Genomic DNA, 14,147 nt, shown 5'->3' with positions numbered 1-14,147 from the left:
CAGTGGACAGAAGAGTGTTGGTTTCGTCAAGTTCCCCCATACCTTCTCCAGCCATCCATTCTCAGGAGCAGGCTTTCCTCTTCTCCCAAACCTAGGGCTTTGGAGCTTTATTTGAAATGGGGACACCTGCAGCCTGAGCAAAATGTTGCTCTTCCCAGTCTGACCTTATTTCCATTCTGCTGTTACAGTCTTGGTGGTCTCCAGAGTCTGAGCCCTGCTCCTTAACCTGAAGATGAAAACTAACTAACAACAATACACTATGATTAGTCATCTAGGACCTTATATTTTAATCTCTCAAAACTTTTGCAAATGTTCTGGTCCTCAGCCCACACCCTCTGGGAAATGCCTGCTCAGTTTGCATTCATTTAGACTTGCCATTTTCTCTTCTCTTTCCCAAGCCAACGTGGTTAATTATTTTCTCCTTGTTTAACTTTTCTCCACTATCGGCTTCTGCTGCCTGATGTAATATGCTCTTCTGACTAATTGTTAGGCTTTCTACTTTGATCCTTACTTTCCCCTTCTAAGTGTAGGCATGTGGAGTTTGACTGCCTTAGTTCTATCACAAAATAATTTTCTGGTGTCTTTACCTTCCTAATGTAATCACTCTTATAATCATCTCTGAACAAAAGTCTAAAACTAAGATTCAACATTACATCTGTTTTGCTAACTCTTCCACCACCAGACTTCTACATTACCGCTTCCCTCTCCCACAATGTTATTCATTCACTTTTATTAAAGACTCAAGCACTCAATATATCAAACTGCTGTTTGTTTAACTATCCCTTAAGGTGTTAACAGTTTGAACCAATTTCTCCTTTGGTCCTTTGATGTAGGATCTCCTGTAGCCCAGGCTGGCCTCTAACTCACTATGTAACAGAGGCTGGCCTTGTACTAACATTCTAGACATACATGGCAATCTCTACCAATTTTTGGTAGATATTTACCTACATGTGTTATACAAGATCATTTCTTGTCGTTCTCATTGATTACCTTCCAGCTCAAGTCTTCATCAGTTTATTTTTCATTCATCACACGTGTCTTACTAAAGGATACTCACAGTGTCCCTGATTTTACCCATCCATTTCACTAGACTGAATGATTTAATAATGTTCTCTATTACCTACTACTCACCAGTAGGTAAACACCACTGAGCAATACCTGTGCTAGTGAATACACTCATAAATCAGATGATATCCATTTTTCATAAAGCTTTATGTCTTTGAGAAATCTATTATGATTGAGGGTGCAAATATTCTGCCTAGAAAATTATAGGTCATATATAATATATATAAATTATTATATATAATTATACATATAATTACATATCTAAAATTATATGTGTACATATATGTATATATATAGATATATAGATATGACAGAGAGACAGATAAGCAGAGAGACAGACACACTCAGAGACACACAGGGAGAGCAAGCAAGAGAGAGAGAGAGAGAGAGAGAGAGTGTTGTACATGGTGACTATATTATCTAAGCTTGGTATACTTCCTCCTTTTTCTTTTCTTTAGTTGTGTGTGTGTGTGTGTGTGTGTGTGTTTGTAAACATTCAATAAAAGCCCACTTATGTTTCCATGACTTTCCAGAAAGGATGAGTATAAGATTGTGACACAAAACAAGTAAATAGGAGTAGATTCTGGAACTACTTAGAAACATTTTTTGAGACATATCTTCTCTGGCTTGTGTGTGAAATTTCTAAATTAAATCAGTTCACTATTTATCCTCTAGACTTAGCTTCCTCAGTGATTCCTGTCTACTGCAGAACCACAGTCACTCCTGTAGGGAGATATCAGGACTCAAAAAGGACATAAAAGCTGTGATATCTCCTGTCATCTTTCTGTGTTACATGAGACAGAAAACAGTCTCCTAGACTGCCTTGCTATTGGCTAAGCATCTTGTCCTCTAGAGAGAAGGTCAGAATTTTGTTTTCCTCAAGTGTGCTTTCAGAGGAAGAGTGCAGAGGATAAGAAAATTGAATAAATTCTTTACAGATTTAGGAAATGCAAACTTAGAGCTATGGTAAAAATAATGCTTTCTTTTCCCCTACGACCTTTTCTATTATTCTATTCTCTTGATAAGGGGAGAAGTAAAAACAAACAAACAAACAAAAAACCTAAAATGCTTCAAATGGAGAGGGAAAAATGCAGTATTTCACAATACCATCAGTCTTGCTCATAATGTCTGTGGCTTATTGGGCAATAGGAAAGATGCAGCTGTGGATACAGCCTGGCCACTGCTGTGTGCTGTGACCAGATTCAGAGAACAAAGGGTTGAGAACTTAGCATAAGCACTTTCATAACTGACTGGGACATCCCATCTCTAGCTGAGAACTCACTTCCTGTAATGAGAACAAGGAAGCAACATCACACAAAGAACAAAGAAAGAGCTGCATGGAAGGAAACTGAGGACTGAGAGAATCATTGAAATCTTTGTGAGTGTGACCTATTAACAACAGGAAGCACTGCTGTGGACTTGTCTGACTCTATGGTTTTGTCTTATGTAGTATTTTTTTTTATGTTTTTTTTACATGTACTCTTTTTTCTTTTTATGCTTTCATGGGGAAATTATTTATTATTTTTAATTTTTATTAGATATTTTCTTTATTTACATTTCAAATGTTATCTCCTTTTCTAGTTTCCCTTCCAAAAATCCTCTATCCTTTCTCCCCTCCCTCTGCTCTCCAACTCACCTTCTCCCGCTTCCTGGCCCAGGCAGTCCCCTACACTGGGGCATAGAACTTTCACAGGACCAAGGGCCTCTCATCCCATTGATGACTGACGAGGCCATCGTCAGCTACATATGACGCTAGAGCCATGAGTCTCTCCGTATGTTTTCTTTGATTGGTGGTTTAGTCCCAGAAAGCTCTGGGGTTACTGGTTAGTTCATATTGATGTTCCTCCTATAGGGATGCAAACCCCTTCAGCTCCTTGGGTCCTTTCTCTAGCTCCTTCATTGGGCACCATATTCTTTTCATTTTATGTGTTTTTTTGCACAATGTGCGTATGTGCACAACTTGTTGGATGTGCTGTGAAAGTCAGAAGAGGCCACTGGATCACCTAGAACCTGGGTCAAGATTGTTGTGAGCTACAAAGTGAGTGCTGGGAACTGAAACCAGGTTTTGTCCAAGAGCAACTGAACTGCTGAGCCGTCTCTCCAACCCCATTTGTTATGTTTTTAATGTTTTATTTCTGAGAACTGTCTTGCTATATCTACATTAAAAGTTAATTTAAGATAATAAATAAAGAAATAGCATCAGGCTTATGGTTTTGTTACGTTTGGTTCCTGGAACACATCAATACCTGCAGATGTACCCTGGATGGAAATTTGTAAATATGCAAATAATTTAACCCATGCTATGCCAAATTAATGCAGGATCTAGACTTATTCTATAATGAATAATAAACAATGACACATACTTAGAATCAATTTATCTAAGAATTTACTGACAATTATTTCTCTTTGGGAAATTTAGCCTGATGGCAGAGTCTTTGGACACTGCTTTTAACCAGAAAGGTAATGTGTACATTCAACTTCAAGGTGGTATAACCTTCAAAGCCAACCTTTAACTTCAATCCAGAGTAATAAGTGATTTTTTTAGGTCATGTGTAACATAAACCCATATTGTATGTGTACTGTCTATAATCTCCATATCCACACTCTACATATACTATGTATATACAGTGAGATGCACTAAATTTATATAAATAAACACATGTATATAGATGTATGAATATGAGTTTGTGTATTTAAGGATCAGGCATCCTGATTTCAACCACTTCTCTTTATTGTAATTTTTCAATATATCAATTAAAGTATACATTATGTTATTATATGATGAGAATGCACATAGAAATTAAAATTGGTTGTTACCATTAGTACTTTAATACACCCATTGCTTATATACTTTATGTGTCTGTTCCTGATCATGAGCAACTAAATCTACTTATTTAGCAAAAGCCCAATATAAGATGTGAACTATACTCTTCACTCTTTGGAGACCTCACTTCACTAACATAGGTTTTTGTTTGTTTGTTTGTTTTGTCAATTTGCATTCAAACTTCTTTGCCAATTCAATGCCCTTTGTACATCAAATGAATGTAAGATATTAAATTTTTTTGATTTAGTAACTGCTTGACTTACACATTTTCAGCATGTCTGATAATTCCCACCAAACCCACTGCAATGAAGTATTAATTTATTAATTTCCCAGGGAAATGCTTGTACACACACACACACACACACATACACATCAAAAGTAGAGCCTTTCTCCTGGGTGGTTCTTGTATACATCTCCTGGAACATTTTTCCCTTGGTGTTCTGATGGTAACAATGGTTGAAGTGGTGGTGGGGGGGTGCCATCACTGTCACAGCAGGATTTGGTGTTAGCACTACAAGAACCTGTGAAATGAATCAAAATGTCATTGAGTCACCCAGTATAGTCAGTGCTTCCATTTTCTTACCCCATAGTGTCACTTTTACTAGTTTCTATATTGTTGCTACAGAGTTGAATCACACACCAAACTGTGTTGTTTCTGAGCCACTTCATGGATCATCAGGTGTTGCAGACCTAGGACACTCATTCTGTGGCAGAGATTGAGTAGAGTAGCTGGTGTCTGCAGCTGCATCTTAGAGCATTAGTTTTCTGTGTGAATGGCTTCCTTGAACCAAAGTGTCACAGAGAACGACAGTGGAATTCTTCCAAATTAGTTTGCTCCTGTTGACAGCTGCACATGCAGACCTTGACATGGTGGCCTTGAATGAAGTGCTGCACACATGGCAGTGGCTTAGAATGGAAGATGCCTCATGACACAGGGCAATATATTTTGACCTTCCCTGCTGGCATGGGCCAGCAGTACAATGAATAAGGTGTACATACTTGAGCAAAACATGTGCCTAGGTCACTGCTTTTGTGGGTTAACACAGTAGAGGACAGCAGGAACAGCATTTCTCACCTCCAGGGAGCCATTGCTGGATTTCACTAGCTTCTTATACAAGCTTTGAAGTAGCTTATCTGGCATACTGTATTCATGGTTTACTTCCTGGCTATTTTTCTCCTCCTATGTATTTTTCTCCTCCTACGTATTTTTCTCCTCTTAGGAATGGGATTTTTCATTTCCCAATGTGACCTTCTTCTTCCTTGTTCAAGAGCATCTGCAGCAGTCCTTAGGTTAAGACAATGGCCAGGTGTACACAAACTGAAAGTTTCTGGGGAACAACAGCCCAATCAACTCTATGAACACAGTTTAGACAGGGACTAGAAAGGAAGAATTAGAGTGGACAGAATGGAGTTGGATTTGATAAAAACACATTAAATGCAAGTAGGTCATATATAATGTGAAAGAAACCAGTACACAGAAGACTCTAAACTCTAAACTCTTCTTCACTTGGGCTTCATCTAAGGGAGACAGCATACTGAGTGAAGTTGTGGGGCAGTGAGTCCACTAGATACAAACAAAAAGTCCGAGTCTATAATGGTCATATAAAAGGTGCTTCATTCTGTGGCTGGATGCCCTTCAGGCTCTTTCTACAGCTTACTAGTCCACTTCAATTCTTAGGAATGCTTTCTTTTCTTGATAAAACTCTCTCTATTTCTAACATGAGTGAATGGTACAGTCCTTTGCTCTGCAACACAAGGATCTGGAATTGGGTGACCTCTGAACTCAGAGCTGTGAATTGGCACTCCTAAATATGTGTTCTTAGACTTTATGGGCTTTTTCAGTCTTTCTCTTGTTTCGGTTTCCTTCTGAGTCCAACTTTAAACTTTGTTATTAATGAAACTCAGAGGGAATCTCAGTTTCCCCTCTCACACAGCCTCTTAAGACTGAGCAAGGGACAAGGCTAAGCTGTTGATGGTCTTGATTGAAGAAGGTTAAGAGACAAAGAAGATGTGTCCTTGTAAGGTGATAGATTTGTGTGAATGATTACAGAGCAATAGAGACCTACTAAGCATCACTGAACAAGGATGGGCTACTCACCACTCTGGGGTTACAACAGGAAGGTTTACATCCAAAAGCAGAAATGGACACAGTAAGGCAGAATTCTAGCATATTTAAAACTAACATCAAAGCATCCAAACCCTAAAAACAGATTCATACAAAGGAACATTAAGAATGAAGATTACAAGTTTGAAATCTGCCCTCCTACCCCTTACTACCATGCCAATCACTATCATACCAGGCCAGAGATTTGGAAATCCAGCTTTTGATAGAGCCCAAAACTAAGACAATTTCTTGGTCCCATGAGTGTCACTTATTTTCTTGCCTTTTTTTTTTTTGTACTAAGAACAATTATCAGAGACCCATGTCTCCAAGCCTGCTGTGCTCCATGCTAGACAATTCACATGGAAAAAAACCAATAATATCATTTCAAATTTGAAGAAAATAGTCTTTCAGGTTGGTTTTTATATCCAAGCCCCAGGATGGGGTTAGTCAGGTTTATAGTGAGAACAGAAGTTGTTTATTAGATAATAAACCAGAATATCTTTGCTTATAAAGGCTGTCATAGTTATAACATATTTACAAGAGGATCAAGATCCTGAAGAATTCAAGTCTAAGAGGCTGAGGATGCTTCAGTGTTTGCCTCAAAAACAGAGGGCAGAAGGATGAGCCAAGGAATGTAGACAGAAGATGGAAACACAAAAGTCAAGGAAGTTACTTTTCCCTAAAGCTCACAGGGAAGACAACATCCCCTCCAACAGTTGATTTTATGCAATTGAGCTTTATTTTGAACTTCTGTCACCCTGTAATAATATATATGTGGATTATGCACTATCTTGGTATTGATTGTCACTGCTATGGTAAATCATTGGAAGGTTGGGCTCCACACTCGTTAGTATTCAATGTATTTGGCTTTGTCTGCATCTTCACCAAGTCACAGAATCAAAATGGAATAACAAAGGTAGCACCTTTGTTTTGAATTCTCCTGCCTTGAACTGGTGCCTAGAACTGGCAGGTTTGAATGATCTCAGTGATCAGAGATGATCCCTCTCCTTTGAAATAGTCCATTGATCAGGAGCTTGGCACATGAGAAATACTGATTTAATGGACCATGAGAATATTTGCATTGGTTGTTATCATCTTTACTCCTGCTTCACAGATCCATTAGGCTCTGGGTTCAGGCCTTGTGGCAGGCATGACTGGAGAACAGAAAGTAGAGAGATGCCGGGCGTGGTGGCGCACGCCTTTAGTCCCAGCACTCGGGAGGCAGAGGCAGGCGGATTTCTGAGTTTGAGGCCAGCCTGGTCTACAAAGTGAGTTCCAGGACAGCCAGGGCNTACAAAGTGAGTTCCAGGACAGCCAGGGCTACACAGAGAAACCCTGTCTCGAAAAACCAAAAAAAAAAAAAAAAAAAAAAAAAGAAAGTAGAGAGATAGCAATCTCACATAACATATAATTTACTTTACATAAACAAGAACAGGCTAGGCCTTGTAGCTCACAACTATAATGCTAACATTGAGAAGAGAGGATGGTATTTAACCCAAGGATAATCTGAGCTACATAGTAATACTGCACTCTCCCTAAATATCCATCACATATACTGAAAACATCAACAAAGACAAAACAAAGCAATGGTAGATTTTCAACATAAGGAGCATATGTATATGTGTTTATAATACACTAATAAAGCTGTACTAACTATCATTTTTCTTGGTAATTTTGGCTGATAATTGGCAATTCCATGTGTCTTGTTCTGGTCATTCGAGGTAGCATGCATTCTATCTGCTCTTTCTTACAAATAGCTTACACCTTTAAACCTGTTTTGCAAAGATTATAGGCTATATAATCTATCTTTGTCTCCCAAGAGGATTGGCACCTCCCACCATTAGGAACTTGGTTTTATTTTGATCTCTCCAGTGGCACCAACTGAAAATCAGACATGACAGATTGGTGCCAATGGCGGAGAAGTAGCCATGTTAGTGGTTTTCTTTGTACTTAGTTACAGACAGAAGAGAAATAATGAGATTTCACCTGACCCCTAAATAAATATTGTTCTACTTCACTATCATTTTCCAACATCACAAATTGATTTTCTCTTTTCTTTTTCCCAATAATTTATGTTTTATTCACTTTACATCCCAATCACAGCCCTCTGACACATCTTTGTCCAATCCTAACCTGACAATTCTTTCCCTGATTGCCACTCCCCTTCTCTTTAAAGTCGGGGAGCCCCCCTTTGGCTACTACCCCCAAATTGATTTAATGATCAGAGTGTTGACTGTTGCTTTTGCAAGAGTCAGTGAGCCCTTGCCTCCTCCATGGGACCCATCAGCAGAGTGAATACTCACGTTGGTGATTGGATGATTATCAAAACGGGGAGAATATATACCCACAACCACACTGATGACACCAATAGTGATTGCTGCCACAGCCAACACTATCAACAGAGGTGATAGTGTTCACAGTTAGACTGCTGATGACCTACAAAGGAGTGGGCACCAATTATCAATGGCATCCTTTGTATAGCTCCATCAATATTTGAACTATACCATTTCATCCTCTTTTTTTCCAAAAGTAGATTTTGTGTCTTTCCTTATAGTATCTTTACTTCCAATCCCTTGCCAAAATAAAAACATAATAACTGTTATTCTTGGACTAAATCCTCCAGATGATTCTCAAGGAAACAAGATGCTCTTCAAATATGCTAGTAAAAATTTTCAAAGTCTTTGATACATTATAGAGAGCTCTGTCTGTCATTTTCCACTACACAGTGCTGCGAATACCTAACTGTTCTTGTATAAATGCTGATGGCGGTGTCCCTCTTGCATATTTCCTCCTATGCTGCAGATACAGCTCCACAATCTCTCCTCATGGTTCAGTTAAATAAACTTTATTTGAGAAGTAAAACTACCCAGCAAACTGAAAGTCTCCTGTATCTAGAACATGAGCTACATTTTAGTGGTCAGAGTAGGTGAAAGATGCTAAGGAGGCTGACAGGATTTAGCCTGGGTTTAGAAAGGTCACTTTGATCATGCTACACATAAGTTGATGTTTACCTGATGCAGGAAGTGAAATTCAAATGCAGCTTTTAGAGAATGTTGAACTCTTGACTATTGCCTTTATCCACTTTATGATTGACATATCATTGTAATTGTCTTTTAAAGCCATTTATTGTTTTGTTTATAAATGATTTCTCTGCCAATATGTACATAGAGCATGTGCATGCCTGGTACCCACATAAGCCAGAAGGGGGCTTTAGATCCAATGGAACTGGATTTATGGTTGACTGTGAGCCACAAAGTGGCTGCTTGGAAACAAATCTGTGTCCTCTGTAAGAACAAGTTCTCTTAACCTCTGACTGTCTTTCTGGACTCTGTAATTCTTTTTTATACCTACTATTTTGGATACATCCATCGAAGGTATTTTAATATTTCAGTCAATAATTTTTTTTTTTTTGCCACTGCAAATATTTGGGTGTCAGTATCATGGGCTGGATAGGAAGCTTCAAAACTCATCTGTGTAAACAACACCTGACATTTCTCTGAATTCACTGTAACAGCCTCAAGATTCTTCCAGCAACTGCCTTGATATGATATCCAGTCAGAAATGATGAGACTTGTTATGAACCAGTAGTTCAGCTACACTTTTGAAAGTCAGGTCCTTCTAAAGCCCGTAGCTGTGACTTTAGGAAAATAGAATTAACCCCTTTGTATCTTAGCAGAATGCACACTTCATAAAATTACTCCATTTTGGTAGCAAAATAAACCAAATTACCTACCAGGCATTTTGTAGGTCTCACTCCTGCTGCAATGGACAGGGATCCAGAGACAATGAACTGGTCATGAGGGGAAATATCCAGGTTAAACATCTTTAAACAGTTGGTATAACTCATAGCATACTAACCCTGACTTATAAATCAACTGGATTTAGTAAAGTGACCGACTGTGTGAAAGGCAGCAGTTTTCTATGTCACCCACCTTCCCCATTCCCAGGAAAGCAGAGAGGAAAGGTAAAATGAGTTATGGAAGAACCATCAAGGTTTTGTTAATAGATTATTCCATTTGTTTATCTTGGATGTTTGGCGTAAGGTCTTGTTATGTAGTTCTGGTTGGCGTGGACCTTGCTACATAAACCTGGCCAGGTTTGTGCTTGGAGTGACTCTTCTGTTTAAGCTTCCTGAGTGGAGGGATACAGGCAGGAGCCATCAGCTAGCTGTGTCTCAAAATTTTGATTGTATTTTCTTTATGCTTCAGTATAGAGGAAAAAGTCATGGTCCCTCTTTGCTGTACTTTTCCCCCTTAAAGATCTATGGCTGGAGTGATCATCTTTCTAATTACACTGACAAAGCTGTCTGCAGTTTCTTACTCTGGAGACATTTATTTAATAGGAGGGCACTTTGAAATTAGATTTTATCTATTTGAAAAGAAACTGAGGACTTTTTACATTTTAAATTATCAGGTACTTTCACACACTTTTTTATTAAGATTTTAACAATTATTCAACTCTCATCTAATCAAAAATTTTAAGAGCACGGAAGACTAACACTTTCCAATCCTTATAACAAGATGTCACCATTATAACACCAAACTAGGGAAGTTAGGGGAAAAAAAGAACCAAAACACAAAAAACCAAAAACCAGAAATAAAATTATTTCTGTTAAAAATACATGTTGGAAGCTGTAAATAAAACAATGGTAACAAATTAAATCATATATTAGGTGATGAGTAGAATATGTAGCTCATTTGAGTCTGCCTATTTGGCCATTATTTTCAATTTAATCAAAATGACTGCTATCAGTTTGACTGAATTGACCTCTTTAGACTATTCAGTTTAATATTAAGATGTATGGATTTGCTTTCCAAATTTTAGTTTAAAAGTTTTAAAAGTTAGAGGGTGTGTCAGTAGGACCACATCATTGAAACTAAAATCAAGATATGAGAGGCTGTCTGTCCATTGCTCCCCTGGCTGGCCTGAAACCTTGAAGTGGATCTTCTATCACGAATTATGGGAGTTATTATCCAAGATGGTAATGAGTAGGAAATAAAGATTGAAGCAGGCATCGACAGTGAGGAGATAAATGAGATTCTGAGATCTTGTTCATGGACTGAATGCATCTTGAGAAAATTAACTTCGCTTAGCCTCATTTTATTTCTCAGTTATACAGTGAAGATAAAGGCAAATTTCTCAGGCGTTGTAGTGATTGGTTGAAGTGGAACATTATATACAAAACCATTTAGTAATGTGCCCAGATTATATGTAAACTATTAGTGGTATTATTGATGGGATTATCATCATCATCATCATCATTACCATTGGTATTATTATTGATATATAAAGTGTCATGAAACTTTGAAAAATATGGCAGTCTGTGGCATTCTACAAATCTTAAACACTTGTTGTAAAATAAGAAGGGAAAATTAAAGTACCAGGTCTACCAAATAACTAAATTTTCTCATTCTCCAGTGCATCAATAAATGGAAACCTTGCATCACTTGAATAAGACTCTAAGCTGTAAAGTACAAATAACCAAGGTTATGTATTTTGTTTATTTGTCAGTTCATAAAATATAGGTGAGTAAATGTTTGATTATCATATTTAATTGACACTTTGGACTAAAAAGGATTTCTCTCATTTTTATTTATAGAGGAAAGTTTTTTAACTTTCAGAAATTCTTATTAAAAGTTTTGATTAGTTATTTTATTTAAAATAGAAACATAATTCACCTATAGTTTTCCTATTCTCTTAAGCATTTATTGAGATTTGTCTAGCCAGATGCTGTTAATCACCTGCTCAGCTTTCCCCCCTCTCCTTTGCCAACAACGTCCGTGTTTCATTCATTCTTTCATGGGCTTCAGAGTTTTGTGATTTCCTTCCTAGCTAGAGAAGCAGATCTCAATTCCCCAAGTTAACAATAGGAGGACAGTTATCCTTGGTTTGAGAATATACTTGTAAACATTATATGAGCAGTGAAACAGGTCGGCAAGTCATATCACTCTTTCTAAGTAACCCTATGATTGATTAGCAATGAGCTTCTGAGGATATCAGTTGTGTCAATGTTTAAGTAACTCTTGTGGGAGTACATGACTACATGCTGTCACAATACATCTTTTTTTTTTATTACATCTTTTCCTCAATTACATTTCCAATGCTATCCCAAAAGTCCCCCATACCCTCCCCCCTACTTCCCTACCCACCCATTCCCATTTTTTTGGCCCTGGCGTTCCCCTGTACTGGGGCATATAAAGTTTGCATGTCCAATGGGCCTCTCTTTCCAGTGATGGCCGACTAGGCCATCTTTTGATACATATGCAGCTAGAGTCAAGAGCTCCGGGGTACTGGTTAGTTCATAATGTGTCACAATACATCTTAAGTGACATATTAAATAAACAGTTCACCGATCTTATATGAATGGCATATTGATATTGTAATATGAACAAGGAAATACTGCATCAGGTTTAAATATTCTGTTTTCAAGTTGAAAAAGTTGAGAGACGATTTCACCCAAAGTTAGTATAGTCAGAACAAGGTGTTATTATCCCCAGTTATATAAGTCTGTATGTTACTCACCATTATTGGTCCCCAAATTGGAACCAGTAAGATCACTGAAAAGACTGGTCCATCAATGTCCATATTTATCATAATTATTATTCCTATGCTGGTTTATGAGAGCAATCATAACTTGTACAGCCTAGACACAAAAAAATCAAAACATTATTCACCAAAATGATGCCCATGCTAAGTACTATCAAACCACCAAGTTACCACCACTTCCTCCTTTTATAATTTACAGATAAATGTGCAATATTATTCTTTTGTCAATTGTCTTCCTATACAGATGAGATGTACTAGCTGTAAATCATCTCTTGGACTCTCTCATCTCTGTCTCTCCACACACACACATCTTAGTAATTTTAAACTTAGAGGGAATCTGTGACATTCTTTCCAGAGATGCTTGTATGATGCCCACTATGCATCTCTAAATCTGTTGTTATCCTTTGTCACACAATCACACAAGAAAGTATCATGAATTAGGAGGAAATTATACCAGCAAGCAATAATTTGAGGGAATAAAGCTGGATGCAGATTGAGGTAAATATGAAGGGCCCAGATGATCTTCTTTGGGAGCTTGGAGTTTGAGGAAGGAATTTGTATATGGTGACCCAACGATGGGGGAATTTGAGTATAACTGTGCACATAATAAAAACATAAAGAAAATGAAAACAACATATGAAGATGTGTGGGAGGAAATAAGGGTAGTGTGTAGAGGGGAATGAACGCAACAATATGGAAAGATTAAAAAAACACTTATGTATTTATTATCATACATCTGTGCATATATAACAATAATACTTAAAGAAAAAGAAGTAATGAATTTGAAAGGGAGGACACAGCTTGGGAGGGTCGGTGGAAGAAAATGGGATGGAAAGTGCATAATCACATTTTAATTAATTTTTTTTTTAGAATGGACAGATCTAAAATGAGTTAGTCCTCTACATTTTGATTTGTGGGACCCCACCCAACAAGGTCAGAATTTAATCCCAAGGAAAAAAATAAAAATAGAATGAAAATCAATAGAATTCAAAACAGGGAATCAATGGAAAAAAATACTTACAAAACCAAAGGTTTGTTTTTCTTTAAACACAAATAAAATCAATTACATGATAGGCCAGCTAACCGATAAGACAAGTAGTCAATACTTTCAGGAATCATTCAGGGGATATGATATAAGTGAAACCCAAGAGAAGATGCCAACTGACTAAATAACAGAGGAAACAAAGACTTCCTTAAGAATACCATGTACCAAACTTCAGAAAAAGAAATAACCACTCATGTTATTAAAAAAGAATAATTTAAGTTAGCAGCACTAGGAGGCAGAGGTAGGCAGATTCTGTAAATTCAAGGCCAGCCTGGTCTACAGCCTATGTTTCAGGACAACAGCCAAACTAAACAACCCCTTCCACCCAAAACCAAAAAAAAAAAAAAAAAAAAAAAAAAAAAAAAACAAAAAAAAAAAAAACTTGAAAAGATTTACTACTACTTGTTATTATTATGATTTATTTTACATTAATATTTAAAGAAATTAATAAACTAGTAGAACACAAAGCACTAAGCCCAGAGTGCTCATCACTGGGTCTCCCCTTCAATTTTACTGTAAATGTAAAACTGCTCTCAATTTAAAAATTCTTCATGATATTTTTA

The 14,147-nt window shown here is 37.3% G+C and overlaps 1 pseudogene; it reads right to left on the bottom strand.

Annotated features, from left to right (window-relative positions):
- Positions 1-4,261: 4,261 nt before the first annotated feature.
- LOC110285983 overlaps positions 4,262-14,147 on the bottom strand; it is a 214,154-nt pseudogene continuing 204,268 nt past the window's right edge.

The sequence above is a fragment of the Mus caroli genome, chromosome 19 (assembly GCF_900094665.2).
Source record: "Mus caroli chromosome 19, CAROLI_EIJ_v1.1, whole genome shotgun sequence".
NCBI lineage: Eukaryota > Metazoa > Chordata > Mammalia > Rodentia > Muridae > Mus > Mus caroli.
The sequence above is the reverse complement of the archived record's forward strand: the minus strand, read 5'-3'. Positions and strand labels throughout refer to the sequence as shown.